The following is a 19946-nucleotide window of genomic DNA, read 5'->3' as shown; positions in this document are numbered from 1 at the left end:
GAGAAGCTCAAAAGGCAGCATGAGTTGGATGGGTTTCTGCTAGGTGTTAATCAGACATGAAGGGCAATTTTTCAAAAGTAAACCTTAAACTTCAGGCACTTGATAGGCAGAAGGGGCATAAAAGGTTTCATTTTTTTCCCTGTGTCTAATTGGTGTACATTAGAAGAGACAAGAAGGATGAACTTCCAATCTCATTGACACTTTATCTTTCTAGTGTGTCTGCATGTCATCTCTTGAGTTCAGTGGCACATTGGCCTCCCTTTAAGAGGCCCTACTGAAAAAGTGCTCAGGAAGAGAAGGCTCACAACTGGAAGCCTTTATGGTCGAAAGCAAGGTTTCATCATCCGTCCTGATAAAGCCCTTGAGTTCCACCTCTGAAGTAGTTGGTGGTCTCCTCTGGCCCTTACTCCTCTGATTAGAAAGCTGTTTCAAAATCTCTTTCTCCCACAGTTCATCTTCTCATGCAGTTTTCCTCAAAACTCTTATCCAAATCTTACTTCAGCCTATTCAGCCTATTTAATTTTCAGGTTTGGTGGTGGTTGTTGTTGTTCTAGAACACCACTGCTCCAACAGTTAGAAACCTTCATATTTCCAGTATAAATTTACTTATGGCTAGTCCAGATCCACTCGTTTGCACCAGGGGTAACCTTAGCATGAAGAATCCCCCCCTCTCCTCAGCATTTTACTTAATTGATTCATCAGTAGAGAACAATCGTATCCCTCTCAGTCCTTACTTGTCTAGTCAGAGCAAGCCACAGTCTTTCATTCTTCTTTCCTCCTGGGATGGGCCAGCTGCTCCTGTGAGTACCTCTCTGTTTTTCTCTGAACCTTGGGAATTCATGCTTCCTGAGATAGCGCCTTCCACTCGAGAAGCAGCACAAGCCCCTCCAGCACCTCGTGCAATGTTCTTGTCTTTCCTTTTCTCCAGGAAATGCTACCCCATAAATATTAATGCCATATGTACTTTTTTTCATCAATGATTTTCCTTTGTGATTTGCATGCATTCTCATGTGTGTCTATCCTCTGTTCTTCCCAGCCGAACTGCTGGTAGGAGAAGACCTTTGTCAGGACTTTATGGAAAGACCTTTACTTGAAATGTACCAACTTCCAGAGCAGTCAGTGTCTCCTTTCATGCCCTTCAAACTCACTTTGTAGAAATTTGAAAAGAGAGTCTATATTCAGAGAACATCTAGATTTAAAAGCTCACTTAATTATCTGGTCACTTCCTTAACTAGTATGTTTTTATCCTTAGTCAGATTACCTCCCCTTTTTCTTTCTCTTTACTATCAGGTGTTGCTTAATGTGATGATGTGGAATTGTGAATATTGCACTCAATAATGAAGTCTAGTGAGTTAACATTAAATGATCTAAATTTATTCCCCTCCTAAGCCTGTGTACTCTTCCTTGTTTTCTAGCTTCAGAAAAGCTGTTTCATTCCCAGCCCAGCTGTAGGCCTCCTTCAGATGCACAGCTCCTTTTCCTTATTGCTGCACTGACCGATGGGTAAAGCCCCACTTCACTGGGAAGCAAATGGTTTTATACTGAATTAGGATCAACTGAGTGGTTTAGTGCCCCTTGCAGAATATAATTTTATGAGGCTTTCAAGAAACAGTTACAGTTTTTTCTCTGTGCTGCTACTTTTATTACAAGACAAGTTTATTGCACCTATAGCAGTAAATCTATGAAAAATCCATTGAAAATGCAGGAAATTAGTTTAACTGGGCTTTAGAGCCTCTGAAACCAAACTGAGAAGAAGATTGCATTTGAAGTGTTTTGATTAGTTAGCATTTCATTTTTTTTATTATACAGACTTGTAACATCGTGACATACAGGACAGCAAGTTTATAAACAGCTGCATTTATATTCTTTATCTTGTGTGCCAATATCTTTATTGGCATTAAACAGTTCCCCAGCCTGTGGAAGCTAGAAATACAACATGTTAACTTGACACAACTCTGGTAATATGCTCGTAATCCAACATGCTAATTGTCCAAGTTATTGTATCAAAGCGTAATGATTTATGACTTTCAGCTTAAGATAGATACTGACTAGGTTGTACTGATTCATTCTTAAGATTATTTGCATCCCCCAAATAAAAACTCACTTTTTAGTTCTCCAGTTGATGGAGAAAGACATCTAGCCTGTTTGGTGGCTGAATATTGGCCATTGCAATAGCATTTAAGCATAAAGTTCCATATCCTTTTCTTAATTCTCACCATATTTATATATTTTTTGCAATTTTGATGGTCAAAACTTCTCTAGATATCTGTTGTTATTTCACCTTTTTCTTAAGCACAACTAAATGGTTTCCTGCTTTGAAAAACAAAGGCTATCAAAGCCCTAAAGCGATCTTTTTAAAATTAGTATTATTTTCTCCTATGCCATCATAGCATTCATCTTGCCCTGTCAGAGGCCGCAGTAATATAGTGCACTGACCTCTATATTATTCCCATACTCTAAAGGTTCTGGGAAATTCAGGGCCAACTCTCCAGTTGTAAGGGGTTGGAGCTTTAGTATAACTTTTATTCTTTTGCTTGGGAAGTATTCATTTTTATGTTTTATTCTCAGCCTTAGCTTTATTTTAAAGTGTGTTTTTGAAGTTCATATTTTTCATTTGCAAGCCATATGTTGGGCTTTAGTCATTCTAAGCAAATTGCATTCTCACTCAATAATCTAAGCAGCTTATTTTATGTTTTCCACCAGCTAGAGCATGCATACTGATTATGCTCTGCACCAGCAGGTCTAGTCACACTATATTATATCATTAACTAGCAAGCCAAGCACCATCAATTATATTATGCCTTGGCAAAATCATTCATTATTTTATCCAAGATTTAGCTATAAAAAAATCAGAATTTCTGCATATAGTAACAAATTCCAAATGAAGAAAATGCATATATTTCATAATAAATCAATGAAGGCATATATCTTGATTTAGAATCATGGCAAGTAACATTGTGAAAGGACTTGGCGGCGCAAATAAACATGATACCCAAACACTTTCATCACTAGAAATCTGAAGTGGTGCCAGTTGAAACCTCACTTACTGATACTTCTAGAAATGGCTTTATTCTAACAGCAGAGCCCCTTCAATGGAAGGGAGCAGATGACAACCTCCTCATTACATCTAGAAACAAGCTATAAAGGAGAGTGGTTTTTAATATAATGGAGAAGAGTGGGTACAAGTAGTGCACTAGGTTCCAATTTCATTTTTGCCAGTGTGGATCCTAAGCAATGACCATGAATTATGGATTTATGTAGACTTCACTGAGATGAGAATTCATCCCTTACTGGAAATAAAAAAGTATTAAGAGCTTCCTTTAAAATCGTGTACTTTACTATCCTGATCCAAGATTGCTGAAGCCAGTATGAGGTTTTCTGCTGACTTCAGTGGGCTTTAATTCACTTTCCTAAATAAGGAAAGTCTGCCCCTCAAAGAATAATCTTAAAAATGCTTCACAGCTTAATGGCTGTGGAGATAAAGACCATGCCTTGTTGTGACTCCATATGCTCCATTTCAATATATGAACAGTTTGAAAGAAGCAAATAGTCAAATACATAATTTAAAGAATCATTTTCTCTTTGCCTCCTAAAGAAAAATTCTAAAGAACAATACAATGCTTTCAGAAAGTCCTGGTTTTATTATGCTGTCTGCGGTTTGGGAGAAGGAGGTAGACTTGGTTTGGTTTGGGGGGATAATATTTTGTTTATTACTTTTATTTTTACATGGTGGTTTTACTTTTACCATAAACATCTGAGAGATTTTTCCAAATCATCTGACCAAGCTGAGCAAATACTTCAAATGAGGTTCTCTGTCTTTTTTAACTCATCTGCAAGTATAAGCTGGAGTCAGTAAGAGCCTTTTCTTCGCTTGCACTTGTTAGGGGATTGACACCTGCATATTTTAAACTCTGACAGTGGTGTGGTCAGTGGTGCATCATTATTTCAAGCAAAGCAGGCAGTGGAGGCTAAACAACTGGCTTTTACAGTACTGCTTCCTCAGCCTTATATTTCAGGATATTTTCCCCAATTAAATCAGGTATGCCATCTGCATGATCCATAAATTCTCCATTTGAATGGAATTTAATCTCATAGGGCCGTTACACTGGTGAAGGCTTCTGAGCCTTTGATAATAACAAAGATAAATCACATTGCCAAATAATTGTTTGTGCCATTGGTGATGTGCAGAAACCTAAGTGCAGGTTTTCCTATGACATTTCTTATAGCGGGGACTCCCTCTCAACAACTCAGTTCCCATGAAGCTATGCGGTTTGCATGCCTTTCGTCTAAATGGTATTTTAAAAGCTGCTTCTTCACATGATCTTAAATTTACTAACTTCTTTGTTTGAAAATCCTCCTACAAATTATAATCAATTACAAAGTAGTTCTGAGAGAAGTTAGGCATCTGTATTCAAAGAGCTACCATGAGGTCGAAGGGTGTTAGGTGTGTTTTTAGTCACACTTGGGTGTATGCACATGTAAAGGGCCACATCCACTTACCCTTTGTCTGAGTGTGCAGGATGCCATACAATAAAAAAACTCTGAAGTAAAATGACACATGGGAGTAGAAGCTAGGAAAGGAAATAAATGCTGCCAAGATACTGCATGGTCTGACGGTAGATGTTTAACAGCATAGCACTGTTATGGCAGTTTTCTCAAAATACTGCATTGTTAGAGGGTGTTTCTTTCCTTCACAGTGTCACCTTGCAATAGATTCAATAGCTGCAAACCAGGAACAGTGAAATATGGATACTCACTCATTGGAACCCATCAAAAAAAGGAGAGTAAAAGAAAGTGGCATTTGTATTGCAGAAGGTGTGATGGTGGCTTCAATTTCAATAATATTTTTTCAGGCATTGTTAGCTCATCATGAATGTCACAGTATGCAGGTTGTTTTCAGGGCCTTTTGCTTGGGATTTATTTATAATTATTATTTTATTTATTTATTTATTTATTGTTCCCATGTAAAAAGACTGCTCACAACAAAACCAACTGGGAGTTTTTCAGCAAAATTCATTCCTCTTGGAAATACCTAATTATCAAAACAGAAATGCTAAATGAAAAAAAATATTTTCAATATGAAACACAGTGTAGCATTTCTCAGACCCTGACTGCTGTTTTGCCTGCTCATCTAAGAGACTGCAGCAAAGCATAGTTTCCAAACTTTTTGGCCAGGTGTTCTGGGACTGGAAGATCTCAGTCATGAGAAAGCATGAGTCATGCAGCTCATCACTTCTGGAAGCCAGAGGACTAATCTCAGTTCTGCATTAGGCAGCCGAGAACCCCAAGGAAGAGCCTTCAGGGCTTCCAGGCTTCTACAGTGAAGCTTCTTCATGACAGATGCAGTCATAAGTTGCCTGTCTGCTGCAAGCACACTTTGTTTCAGAAACAACAGCATTTGGCATCTTGAAAGAGCTTCAGTGTTTACTTCTAATCTCAGTTTAGTTTAGGTTTTTGTTTTTTTGTTTGTTTGTTTTTTCCTTTGATTACAGAACAAAGATTTGGCTTCCTAGCTAGAACTAGTTCATAATTACAGCAAAATAATGGCAAGGATCTGATCTTTCTACCTGTGCATGGGTTCTTATTCTCTTGACTTTATAATTTAGATGTCTCAATATTCTTAGTGAATGCCTGCTTAACAGGGTTTACTGACAACAGCACTGTTCTGCGCCTTGCTGCTCCACACCTGGTTGTCAACTCACTGAATGTTTTTTGCTTTTCTGTGTCAGTGATTAAATGATCATAATGTTTCTTTTCTTCTCCCATTTTCTCCCCCACCCTGTTTATTGTGTAACATTTGAATCAAGTCTTTTTATAGCTCAGCATCACAAGTCCCTACATAGCTCAAGTATTAAAATGTTAGAAGATTTGTTTGCAGTTTCAGAAGAGCATTTCAATTCAACACATTTATACTTTTTCTTAATACCTGCACAAAGGAAATATAGAAGTAAATTTTCATTTGTATAAAAGGAGTCTGAGGCCAGTTGAAACTTGTGTAATCACTAAATAGAACATACCTCAGAATGAAGAAGGAAGTAGTTTCAACTGATGATCCAGCCAGTTGGGGAGAAAAAGCACTGCTAAGTGACTGACTTCTGCCTTTAATTAGGTCGGATAGTGAGGTGCCTAATGGATATTGACTACTCAAAAGAATACTTGGAATGAAAACAGAATTTAAATGTTAAGTGTAGTAAACAAATGTATAAAATCAGCCTGTCCACAGACAGTCCCCAGAGAAGAAAAGAGCCAGTATATTTGCCTTGGCAATCTACTGAAATTGATGGTCAGGCTTGCTTGCAATGAACTGCTTAAATGCTCTGACCTATAAGGCACTGGGAAAGTGGTTTACTTACCTTATAGTGTGAAGTTGTTGTTTTTCAAATGAAAATCATGTCCTAGCATAGAAACTATTAGTTTCCTCCATTTTTTCTTAATACAAAATGAAGAGGAACCACAGGATTGTAAGTTTCCAACACTGACGTTTCTCTATACAGTCTTATGCTTAGGGTTGGTATTACTTTCAGTTATTATTATAAAACAGTCCTTTTTAAGTGTCTCGAAGAAGAACTCCACGAATTGTCTTTGGAGAGTGAGTTGAGCATGGATAAATAAATAGAAATACACTTCAACTGCTTGAAGAAGGGAATTCACATCACTGTCATGGGATTTGAATATTCAACACCTTTCAGAATAAATACTGAGAATGAATACTCAAGCCCCTCTAGTCCTTACTGTTTGGTTGGCAGGGGTAGGAAAGGAGGAGCAGTGTTTAGGGAACTAGTGAAAAATGGTTAGAGAACTGGGGGCTGGGTGTAATTTAGATGCTGTTCCATTTTGTGTGTAATTTGAAGTCACAGCTGTCTGCAGTCAGAAGAGGCAGTCCCACCAGACTTTTCTGTCTCCACCTTTGCTCCCAGGCTGAACAACACTCCAGACACATAAGCACTGTAGCTGCAGAATTATAATGGTGGGACATGCAACAATATTTTTAAGAGTAAAGCCTCCATCAATCAGTTTCATTTCAAGTTAATAACTGGATATTGTTGACTTAAAGAAATGCAAGTAGCAAAGTTACCATAACAATGGGCTTTGAACACTTGGAGCCAAATAACAGTTACTTCAAATTACTTGGAATTAGTTTTGGGTTTCAGTATAAAGAAAAGTTGTTCAGAGATTTCTTAAATATACCACAGATTACATTATGAAGATTAATTCTCACCTCCTGAAGGAAATAAATAGTGTTTTGGAAAAAGTAGTTATGAGTCAAGTGGAAAGTAAAGGTGAAGTACTCTTAATTTCTACTGAATATGAAAGTGCAGACATATTAGTAGAATTCCTCCTGTTACTGAAAATAGTTAACTTTTGCGTGGTAAAGCTTTAACAAAACCATATGGGTTTTGAAGGTCCTGAGAAAGGAAATATGGGGGAAGTGAAGTAATACAAATCCATAAAAACAGAAAACAAGAAAAGAGTCTGGATGAACTGCAGAAAGCAAAAAATATTGTAACAAAAACACTTGTATCAACCACTGTCATGGTTTTGGTTGGGATAGAGTATGCTTTCTTCCTAGAGGCTCCTATGATGCTGTGTTTTGGATTTTTGATGAAAATAGGGGTGATACCAGAGGGACGTTTCAGTCGCTGCAGAGCAGTGCTCGCACAGAGCCGAGGCCTCTCCTGCTCCTGGTGCTGCCCGGCCAGCGAGGAGGCTGGGGGTGCCCCAGGAGCTGGGAGGGGACACGGCCAGGACAGCTGGCCTATGCCGCCCAAAGGGGTGTCCCCCACCATGTGGTGCCAAGCTCAGTGATAGCAGCTGGGGGAAAGGAGGAGGCAGGGGGGACATTTGGGTGATGGCATTTGTCTTCCCAAGGAGCCATGCCGTGGGGTTAGCCCTGCTCTCCTGGAGGTGGCTGAACCCCTGCTGGTCGATGGGAAGCAGCAAATGGATTCCTTGTTCTGTTGCGCTTGTGTGCAGCTTTTGCTTTGTCTAGCAAGCTGTCTTGGTCTCAACTCACAAGTTCTGGCACTTTTACTTTTCTTATTCTCTGCCCCCATCCCACCTGGGGGGAGTGAGCAAGCAGCTGTGTGGTGCTGATCTGCCTGCTGGGGTTAAACCACAACAACCACATATGCATCCTCTAACCTTTTCTTTTCAATACTGCCTTCTACTTTATTATAATTAAAAAAAATGCAGAGAGAAAAACATAATGAAGACATCCTATTAAATGAGCTGGATCTTACCAACAACATACCATTTCTAAACGAAAGCTCAATGAATATGAAAGCAAAGCCCAAGAGGCTTAGGTTCATAATTAATTGTGATAAAAAAAAAAAAAAATTAAATTAAATGAGAACCTCAGCATTTCCCATGTCAAGCACACTTTTGAAGACAACTACAATGAAAGTATTGAGTTACATACCTCAGCAATCATTTGCAGCCCAGAGGAGAAAGCCAACAAAGATCATGAATTGGTAAAGCAGAGCAGCAGCATCATTCAAAAGCTTAAATACGGTTCAGTTACCAAAAGTCTACAAAGATTTTCAAATTATGGCTGCACATTGAATATTATTTCTACCTTAGCACATGAAAACAGAGGCTGGAAGTTAGCCAAAGACAGAGATTGAATGAATCACTTTGAAAGTGAATGGTAAGAGTTAAATGCAATACCTGTATGATAAAACTGGAGATTTCATATGAAATTGAGTAATTCCTTGTTTCAAAAAGTGACTAGGAAAGAAGGTAGAAATATTTAGGAAGTGTGTTAAGAATGATGCCTGGGCGTCTACATGGTCCACGTTCTACTGGGAAGAAAAGCATGTGAAATCAGCAAATGAATGAATTCATCTAGGAATAGCTAGCTATATAGAAGAACTTGCAAGATTCAGTAACCCAGGCCAGGGACATTGGAAGAGACTTGCTTGAGTCTTAAGTAACTCCTGACAATGTAGCAAGAATTTTTATTCAGTTTAGGAGAAGAAAACGTGATGTTTTGATTAACTGGGTTGAATTGCTTAGTCCATTTCTGTGTGCCTCCTGCCAGCTGAATCAGTGAACACTGCAGATAGTTTTAAAGTCTCAAAAATAACTTGTGTTTCCTAAAATAAAATCAAGGAACTTGGCCAACAGGCAGACATAACATCATTCAAAAGACTTCACTTATACATGTTTTCGATCTAAGCAGTAGGGTATTTTAGTCACTGTTAGAAAGTCTTCAAAAATCGTCTTCTTTTTGACTAAACCCCCTTTCCGCTAAACTGGAAGCTTTCAAACCCATGGCCTAGGTTACATGTTTGTCATCAGCAGCTTTACTTATCTTGATGTACTGGAGTTAATTTCCAAAGTTACTCCTACCACCTGCACATGTTAAATTCAGCAAGCAAGATTATCTGCTTTTCCAGGTCGTTAAAAGGCCCATAAATATTCCTCCAAAAACCTCAGTCTGAAGGAGATTTGAAATAGCTTTTCTGCCTTTGACTTAATGTGGATTTCAATCTTAAGTACAAGTGGAGAACTTGTAGGGGTGAGCTTGAGATGTAACTAGACAAAAATCCCTTTAACAAGGTTAGAAATAGAGAGAAAATAAGGAAAAGAGAATAATCACAAAATAAAACTGATGATGTACAGATAAAAAAGAAAGAGTAAATTATAATTGCAATGAAGGATAAACCAATGAAGAAGAACGTTAAACTAACAGCAAAAAGTTTTTCCTGTCTATGAAGAGAAGTAGTTTCACCACGTGGAGGAAGCAGAGGCCAAAATTAAGCCACCTTTTGTTTGTCACTGACACTAAATGGGTACCTTCTGTCACATTCAATAAGGATGAGGGTTAAATACAGACAATGCACAAGGATTGACAGAGATGGGAATTACTACATTGGAAGCACAAAGAGAACACAATAATCTGAATACTTTCAAGTTCAGGAATATAGATAGTTGTAAGAACAGTATATGAAGTGGGCAATAAACTAAAAACAGAAGTAGACACAAGGGAGGAATAATTAGGGAAATTGAGATAAATGGAAAATTGGATAAAATGCTGCCAGGTTCACAAAAGATAAATCTGATGTCTGTCTGATAATTTAACAGATTTTTTTAGGCAGAAGACAAATGGTATATCTAATCTCTGAGGCCTCTGTATGGTACGGTATAGAAAATTATTAATTAAGCTGAAGTACAGGATTAGCACTATGAAGACTCTAAGATGGGTAAGACATGCTTATTAGGATAAAGGACAAGCAATGTGCCAGGAGAAACAGTCTGCTAAAAGGAGCTTACTGATGGACTTCCCAAAGAGTCGGTCTTATGTAGTGACTGTAGTAATAGTTTGGCACCTTCAGCAGGAAGGAGGATTGAAATATCAGACAAGAACTGAATGACATTGAGGAATGCTATGAAGCATGAACTGCAAGGTAATGTCAGTGGCAACAGATGGGAGGAATCTGAATGCATTTGTGGTGTAGTTGTTTATAAATGGGTCAGTCCAGGTATTTCCAGTAATGATGGAGAAATGCTAATGCCATAGGACAGCACAACTTACTAGGACAGCACTTTGCTAGCTGTAGCTATGGAGGTTTTTGGTCAGCCCAAGAGGGCCAACAGACCTAAAGAGGTCTTTCTCTTGTATTCTCCAAAACCTTGACAGAGTAAGCATGCATCCTCTAAAAACATACTGGATATACAAATCCTAAAAAAAATGTTTGTCCTGTGTAGCATAGCTTTGATTTCTGACAAACTGAAATAGGACGTATTCAACATATACGTATTTAATCAATAAATACACAGGGAAGAAAGGAAAATTATTTGAGCTAAAGACCAATGCCAACATACGAACATATGGATAGAAACTGAGAAGGTATAAATGTGGAATAGAAATTAGAGAGGGATTTTTGGCTATAGCAGTGGGGAGGTTCAAGAACAAACTTCAGATAAATTAGGAGGACAGGACAAAAGCCCTAATAATGCTTACAGGAGGACAGCGCATATTGGCCAGATAGAATATATGACCTAGCTGCACATGGCCATAGGGGATTTTATTGGATGACTTAGGACATACTTTCCATGCTGATTCCCTGGTACACCTGTCTGTTGAGTTGACTCAGTTGAGAGCTTTTGGAGCTCCTGAATTTTTGCCTCTAGCTGCCTGCAGCAAACACAGCAGACCACACAGCATCCTGATGAGAAATAGCAGTATCACACTCTCTCCAGACAGCTTACATAGTTACTCGTGTTAAAGGTAATCGCAGCTGCATATACATTGTTTCTCAGGGCAGGAATGCTCCGTTTTTGTATGGCTGAGATAAAAGAATGCCATTCTGGGAGAGCATGACTACATGAATATATTGATAGATTCATCAGAAAAAATATAAACAAAGGATCCAAGCTGAATAACTTATTGTAACCTCTGTTTTGAACGCAATTAGCCTCATATACATTTATACAGAATCAAGTACAGCAGACAGCTGCTACTTTATTAAACATTTACACACAAATATGAAAAGACGTGGCAACTGATGGCTGATAAAACAAATCTTTCAAATATTGAAAGGTAATAGTGGGGATGGTGAATTACTTTTATTTTTATAAGTATTTCTGTTGTGCTCCTCCTTTTAATATTAAGATGAATTAAAAGGATAACTGCTTTACTAGTGATTTTCTGCATAGACTGATTAAATTTGTCATGGTCTGATGGTCTACTATGCATATAGAATGAACCCCATCCCTACATTGGCCTGCTTATTCTTATAAGAGTGGGCTCCCCCCCCTCCCAGCTTATCTTAAACCATTCTTGCCAAGTGATTGATATAAAATAACCAGAAATGAAGCCTCTTTATACCACAGTAAAGATGCTGACAGGAAATTAGAGCACTGTAATATAAGTGTTTTTACTTCACATTAAAATGTCTTTCCTATATAGATAAGAAAGGATTAAAACATTGCAGGACTCATTCTACCTTGCACTTTTTAATTAGACAGACTGCTGGTACTGCAGGGGTACTGAACACAGGCATATTTTTTCTCCACCTCTAATGGTGGAGGCAACAAAGGGAAGCAAAAGAGAAAGTAGCATTTCTGTATCTCCCAGCATCCAGGAAAGCAAGAAAAGACATTTCAAGCAAACGTTTTGCCCTAACAGGCATGTATTTAGGAAGGACATTCTACTATAAAATGTTTCTAATTATGCCATTTGAGAAGCATGAAATCATGCAGATTTGTGCAAAACAAGCATTTGCTTTACAGCTGCTGGCATCAACCTCTGAGGTTTTTTGTAAATACAATCAGTTCTGACCATGCACTTGTTTTATTCCACAAATGAATTCCAGGAAAATTCTGAAGTTTCACAAATTTTACTGAACTCTATGATGATACTATCTGATAGTTTACTGAACTCTATGATGATAGTTTTCTCTCCCCATTTTTCTCCTGTATAGACGCCCTCAGCTTACACAGAACTGATCAGGGCCAAGGTCAAACAGGGATGCCAAGCCTAGATCAGAAGGAGGCATGAGTCTGGCCATGGGCATAGTGGCAATGACTGAGAGGGAGAGCTTCTTGGCAGCTCCAAAGGATGGGGCCAGGCCTCTGCTGAGGCCTCTCATGGCCGGACACATGCACCCTGGCTGAGCTGACCCTGAGCACAGGCAGACAAATCCCCAGGTGGGGGGAGTGCACCCACAGCCCTGACAATCTGTATACACACAACGTTAAGGAAATATTTTCATTTCATCTGACTTAAAGCAAACTGAGGATGCAAGCAGGCAGGAGGAAGAGAAAAGTATGGCCTTTCTTCATCCTTGAAATGGCAGGGGCCAGTCCTCCGTTGGCTTCTTTGTTTCAACCAAATAGCAATGAGTCTGATATTAGGTTTTTGCTGTTGTTGAAGTGAACCCAATGTCTCATGCTTTGGATTATGTCTGGAACGAGCAACAGTGATGGGTTGAGACATGCCCTGCAACTCAAGCCTCCTTCACCCAATGAAAAACTTCTCATTAGACTGCCAATGGACAGAAAAAATGTGTGCAGAAACTAGCTATAAATTTCATTTTGCATGAGTTCAGAGGACAAGATTGGGCCTTAAGTCATTACTTAGGACTGTATCCTCACAGTTTGCCTTGGAAATAGATGGAGGTCATTGAAATGTGACAATAATTTAATCTTGCTGCTAGTGGACAGACTCCCAGTCCAGGAGTTGGCATCATTACTGAAGCTAGCCAGCACCCCTTGTTACCTTTCTCAGAAGCGTAACCAACATTTCTGCTCGGGCATTCAATCTTCTGTAGCTGGAGAGCTGATAAGGCATGCTAAAACTTATCTGAGCATTTTCAGTTTCCCTAGAGATCTGTAGATCAAAGAGCTGAGGGATCTAGCATTACATATAAAGGCTTGAGTGTAGAAGGTCACAACGATCCTTCTTGGTGTTTGGTGCCATGTGTTTTTTATAATATAGGGGTGACAGCCCCAGTTTCTGCTGATGACCAATATGTATCATCACCTGCCTAGAGCTTATTTCTGCAGTCCACTTGTAAAGATGTCTGGGAATCCCTAGGAAATATTCTGCCCATAACTCTCACCTGGGATCAGTAATCAGCCAAAGACAGAGAGCAGTGACAGGCTAAACCAGCAGGCTGTTGTCCTGATAAACAGCAGGGTAAACCCTGAATCTCAAGGGGAGCATCCTTCCCATTAGGAGTAAACAGAAACATCTACCTTCCAGGAAGGAACAAAAATAGTCAGCAACAGTTTGAGTCACAGTCCCAGCCTATGACCAATCTTGGTCAGATCTTTGTGGGACCGAGCTGGGGCAGTCGTCAGAGACAGCTGTGAGCTATGACAAGGATACTGCCTCCCATTCCTATTAATAAAGTAATATATCTATAATATCCAGCTGTGCAAGTGGAAGGACTATGTGACTTCACAGCCCTCTGAGCATTCACCCTTCCCGGTACTCCTACTGACTGGAGAGTATGTGCATCCCACAGTGCAACTTCTGCACTTGGCCACCGTGAACTTCATTTGCTGTATTTGAGGTGAAAATAGAAAACTGTGTGAAAAGAAGCTCAGTCTCTCAATCGATTCATCAAACCAAGTGAAAATGTCTGTTTGCTATATAAAAGATAATGAGAGAAATTTGGTTTTAGCTCCTTTAGCTCAGCCCGCTCAGGTAGTCATGTGTGAAATTACCCGAGGGAAAAGATATAAGCCGGTGTGGGAACCCTCATTGGCCTTGGATTTGATTGGCTGTGCAGCATACATTACAAGCTGAATTGGTTTGGAAAACAGAAAAGTTCATCAGGCTGCACAGACCCACTGCTTGGAATAAAACATTGATGGGAACTACCAGTCTGGAGAGCATGGAGAATGTCAACGGGAATATGGGACTAAATGAATTCCCCCAGAATGGAAATTTTTGTCCCTCTTCATCAGCACGGTTCCTAGGAGACTGCTTCTTCAAGGTTTAAAAGTAGAATTAATAGGCTTGATTTCTTTTTTTCATTTTTGTCAAAATGTGGAGAATTTGTAGCCAAGGTAAGGGAAAAGGTAGTTATTTCATTTCATAGTTTATCAGTTAATATATGAAACTAGGTAATTCTAGGTTTTCAGTTATTCATATAACAAAAAAAAAAAAAAAATCCTTTTTAAGACATACAAAGCACAGCTAGGTTGCCATAGTTAGGAGCTGGGAGACGTGTTACCTGCCAAGAGATTCAGACTATGCTGCTGTTGTGAAATACAAATGGAATTGGAGTGCCACAGCTGAAAAATCTGCTCTCACAGACTATTTGCTCTCACAGACTATTTCCAGTTCAATGGACCGAGTGAAAGAGAATTTGCATTTTCATAACCATTTGTAATAACGGTCATGATCATTACCATGATAGCCTAGTGAAAAACCAAAATTAGCAAATCATTGAGTTCCTTTGTCAGCGTGGGCTTTTCTGCAGACTCACATCTGTCTGTTTTTGTCGCTGTAGATGTTGTTTTGCCCTCGTGCCAATGGTAACATGGATGTGGACATCTGTGACAGTCAGAAATACTAGCCTGCAAATTCCCTGTGCAGAAGGCAGTCAGTGCAACAACTCCTAGCTGTGATATAAGGATTCTATATCCGCTTTCTTCCCGCTTTCCTTCCTAAATTCATGATCTGTCTAATGAATAATGACTTTCTCTCTCTCCTGAACTAGATTTGAGTTTGCTGTCTTCTGAACAGCTTTTCTTTCTTTGTATTTTCCTCATTGTCTTATCACTATTCAAGATGATGTTCAGGTGCACTGTTTGTTCCCCATCAAGAAGGTTCTTTTGCACCTATTTCTTTCAACTTTAAAGCACAAGAAATTTAAGTGGAAATACTAGTAGTGTTCTAGTCATAAAGGTTTACAGATGTATGAAAAACAAGTTTTGCAGAGAGAGATAATTAGAAGTAGGAAACAGGAAATAGTGTGGGGGGGGGGGGGGTAAATTTTGAAAGATTTAATAGTTCATTCTGGATTTAAAAAGAAAAATAAGTTTTCAGATTCCTTTATATGTTTCTTCTTTATTTTAAAAAATTTGTGATGCTTAACTTATTCCCCAAATTCCAAATGATTTTGAAACACTTGGAACAAAAATACTATGTATAAATTAAGTTTCAAATAATGTTTATAAAATCCATCCATAATTGCCTCTAGCACTGTAGTTATATATATGTATTTTAAATCACTGCAGAAATGTTTGGGTTCTGTTCTTTCTTAATGTAAATGAATTTGTGCATGGATAACAGAAAGCAGGACTGGTTTTGCCATGTGTTTTCTGTGGTCAGCTAGAGCTTAGTGCTGCGCTGGTGTTCCGGCAGAGTTGCACCGGGTTGCATTAGCACATCTCAGGGTTAGGAGGTAAGTCCCTGCTCCTGCAGCTATGCCATCTGATGCCATTAATTTTTCTGCTAAGCCTGGCTGGGTGAATGCATCCAAGTACTGGTTCCCTAAGGAATATCTTTTAGATAAATACCAGAAACATCCACGCACCCAGAATCAATGTGTTTTTTTGATAGACTGAGCAACTCTTGATATACGTTATCTTGTTGCATTTGACTAGTTTTTGCTTTTCTTCAAATTGACAGACACCTAAAATGGATATGCTGAAACTTAACAGTGGTTTAGTGTAAGCTATTATCACTGCAGGTACCAGATAATGTCTAGAGACAACATCGTTTTAGTCCTTCTAGTATTTAGTTGTTGTCAATACCTTTGTCTGTTCGCTGTTGAATACATGTGACTGGGAAAGCATTTATAGACACCCTCTTAGAGCAGAGCAGAGCAGCCATGTTGAGATGTGCTGTGCTGATCTAACTATTTGATCTGACTATTCAGTAAGTTTTCATGTCAGTGATAAGATCTGAAATGTTATTGTAACTAAACAGTTTTTCTCTGGAAGAAGATCTATCTTCTCTTCAGAGGATGATGTTCCTGTTTCTCTTCCTTATTTTATAGCAAGTTAATCTTCCTTCTTCTGATTCAGGTGATCAGAAGCACTGTTCTTTACATGCATATTTCTTGCTTGGCAAAACTGGGCATTACGCAGCAACACATGGAGTCCCTGATTCCTGACTTCGTGGTGATCTCTATTTCAGTCCAGGCTGAAAGCTAAATGCAGCGTATCAGTGTGTTTAATTAATGTTTTATACAAGCAAGTTAGCAAGGAAATGTCAATTGCTAAATATCATTTACCTTTAATATAAATTCTTGCTTGCAGAGAACTTATACATTGGTGCAGCCACGTGCGACTTACATGACTGTCAGAGGATTTCATCTAGCAGAATAATATGCAATATATATAAGCAGTCAAATATAAAAGTCTTTAGATTAAGGAATTAGATTGATCCTCTAGAATGCTGAATTCATTGCCTAATTCTGCCATATTCTCCTGTGTGATCTGGAGTGAATAATGTCTCTGTACGTTTCAGTTTCTCAGCTGGAAATTCTTATATGTCTTCTTTTGTCTACCATCTTTATTAAGATCCTAAGTGAAAGGACAGGATTTTTTTCTGATTTTTTCTTTGTTGCTGTGTATCTGAATCCTACTCTTAAAGGGATTATTGAATAGGCATGTGATGTGGATCAGTTTAGTTCCTTACTTTGCAGAGTGAACAGGTAAAGAAAGCAAGTGCTACTGTCTCTTTTAAATAGGTAGGAAACTGAGGGTCATCTAAAAATCATTTTCATTCACAAAAGAAATTCATATAAGGGAAAAAATCAATCCCAGGATGCAAGAGGTTGAACAGCTTGCTGGTATCCTGTGTAGCATGGAGGGAGGTGGCATTTGGAGGGACATACAAATATGGATATTTAAATTATTTTTTTTTCTTAGAGGAAATATTGGTCTCTAGAAAGTGAGACATAAGTTAGAAACATGAAGCACAATATCATTGTCAACTAGTATTTTAGTCAAAGAGAGGAATTGCACACTACCTGAGAGCTTGCAGTTTGGTAGTGCAGCTGTGCATAGGGTAGAAATGCAAAATGATCTCTCACTTCATTTCTTAGAAGTAGCTCTTCCTGCTGTTTTTAAATCTCTTTTATTTATTTATTTTTGCTGTCTATTAATAGTGAGTCTCAGCAGATGAGGTTTGCAGGTCAAGATGGAAAGAAAAAAACAACCTACATGTAGCTGTAGCAGTAGAGTATGCCTGCTGGAAATGCTATCTTCAATAAAACACAAAGATTTCAGCTGGAGAGTCTGAAGAACACAGTACAGTGACTGACAGATTTTATACTTGATGAACTGTCTGAACCCTCCCGTCACACTGCTGGATTCACAGCCATTTTAACAGGAGGAAAATACCCATTGATTTCAGGGGACTTTGGGTCAGTCTGACAGAGTATCGAAAAAGCACAGAGATTTTTCCTATGTCTACAGTATATATTCCAATATTAACCTTATTAACAACCCTTCTACTTTAGAGTTGTGGGGAGCTGCTGCAGAAAGAAACCTTAACTCATTTCTAATCAAGAGAGAAAGGTAAAGACTGGTTTTGGTATAGGACTGTCAGGACCCAGGTCTCTTTGCAATAGCTGTGCATAGATACCAAAGACAAATGATTCACAGGCCTTTGTTTAGATTTCCCCCAGCTACGTCCAAAGCCTTTCTCCCAGGCTGGAGAACTGCCACGGGGGGACACACTGCCATGGAGAGAATATTATCAGACCAAAGAGCCCACTGGCAGGCAGCCGCAGGGAGGAGAATGAGAGGTATGGCCAAGAGGAGGGGGATATGGCAGAGCTGAAGCCATGGAATAAAGAGAAAGTGAATTGGATTTGGCTGGGCAGCTCCCGGAGCAAGAATAAGGGCACATTTAGCTGTTGGAAGCCCCACAGATTCCTCGCAGCAGGACACAAGGCAATCACAAATCTGGCTGGCACTCTAGTTATATGGTGGAGCAAGCCAGCTGGCTGTCCTGGGTGAGAATTTCAGACATAAGGTAGAAAGGAGGGACAATGGGAAACTAGGGAATTAGTTCCCAGTTTGGGAAACTAGACACAATTTGCTCTTCGGTTTTGCTTATGCGTAATTTAACCCACTGCTGCCATGTGTTACCCAAGTTCATGAAATGGAGGGGAAAGTGTGGAAAGAAAAATTAAACTGAAAAGGGGGGAAAAGACCACTGGAAAATGCTTTGAAATGACTGACTTTGGTTTGATTGCCACATGGGGGAGATCTAAGCCTAACCCAGCCCTGTTAGAGCTGTGTCAGGCAGGAGGAATCCTTCAGCAGACTCACTGTAACACTCAGCGGTGGGTTCACAGCTGATGGGACAGTGGGATGACTACATCGTATCACACTGCCAGATGACATGTGAAGACCTGGTGACATTCCTGGAAAAAAAAAAAGCAATTAACAACTGATGAAAAGCAGCACTCTTCCTACACAGCAATCCTTCTGACACACTCTAAAGTTTCCCCATTATGGTGCTTTATCTCTAAAACATGCATACCAGCAGTAGGAAACAAAAACGGGTCCAGATATGTCACCATGTGTTATTTGTCCAAAGTTTTTGAAGATCATTTAGATTCTGTAAAAAAGCCGGAGGTGAGAGGCTGTACACAGGTTCTGCAGATCTATTAAATTGCACCAAATCAGCATCATTACTAAGTTAACTTAAGTAAAATTAAGTAAAATTTGCTTTTACCACAATAATTATTTATTTAAATATTAGAAGCAGAAATATTAAAAAGCTTCTGCCAAGATAATACAGCCTGGTCTATCCACTTTGTGCCATGCTGAAATGGTCCAAAGGAGACAAATTGGGCATCCATCATAGCACCATATAAGTTAGGATTAAAGAACAGATTTTCAGACACCCCTGTGTAAAATAATAAAACGAAACATGTCATGAAGCATGAAGCAGTTAATCACAGGTTGCAGCTAATTGTTGGTGTTGAAGTATGGATCCCTGACAGTTGCAGAACACAGGCACTTTCTAAAGTCCCAGTGACTACAAATCTGTTCCATATTCCCACCCATACGTTGGCTGGACAATTTGTCCATCACAGTTTCTCACACACAACATACAAGAAAGAATAACTTGTAGTCTAGGATCAAGAGACAAGTCATATGGGCTTAGAGCTATTTTTGTGTCCCCCATAGCAGAGACACATACAGTATCTAAAGCTCCTATTCACTTGTCTGTGCTTTGAAATCCCTGGCTTTACCTTTACCCATAAGGACTAAAATATTGCCAAAAAAGTTATTTGTGTTATATTCCCAGTCCAGGCACACTAAGTCTGGACATGTCAGAAAATTCAGGCTGACCTCTGATCTAGTGGTGCTCTGTGCCAAAATATGCATGCTCAACCTTTCAGTTAACTGCTTTCCACAAGTGTTGTCAAACCTCTTGAGGTCAACCCAGAGTATGTTTCACAGATGAATCTTGTCCTGTTCTAACTCATACTAAATCTTCTGTCATCTGCTTTCAG

The 19946-nt window shown here is 39.1% G+C and overlaps 1 protein-coding gene across 3 annotated transcripts in view; it reads left to right on the top strand.

The window, feature by feature from the left end:
- SLC35F1 (solute carrier family 35 member F1) overlaps nucleotides 1-19946 on the top strand; it is a 257592-nt gene that overhangs the window by 232844 nt on the left and 4802 nt on the right. The gene's annotated exons all lie outside the window — the stretch shown is intronic.

This window comes from Oxyura jamaicensis, chromosome 3, assembly GCF_011077185.1.
Source record: "Oxyura jamaicensis isolate SHBP4307 breed ruddy duck chromosome 3, BPBGC_Ojam_1.0, whole genome shotgun sequence".
NCBI lineage: Eukaryota > Metazoa > Chordata > Aves > Anseriformes > Anatidae > Oxyura > Oxyura jamaicensis.
The sequence above is the reverse complement of the archived record's forward strand: the minus strand, read 5'-3'. Positions and strand labels throughout refer to the sequence as shown.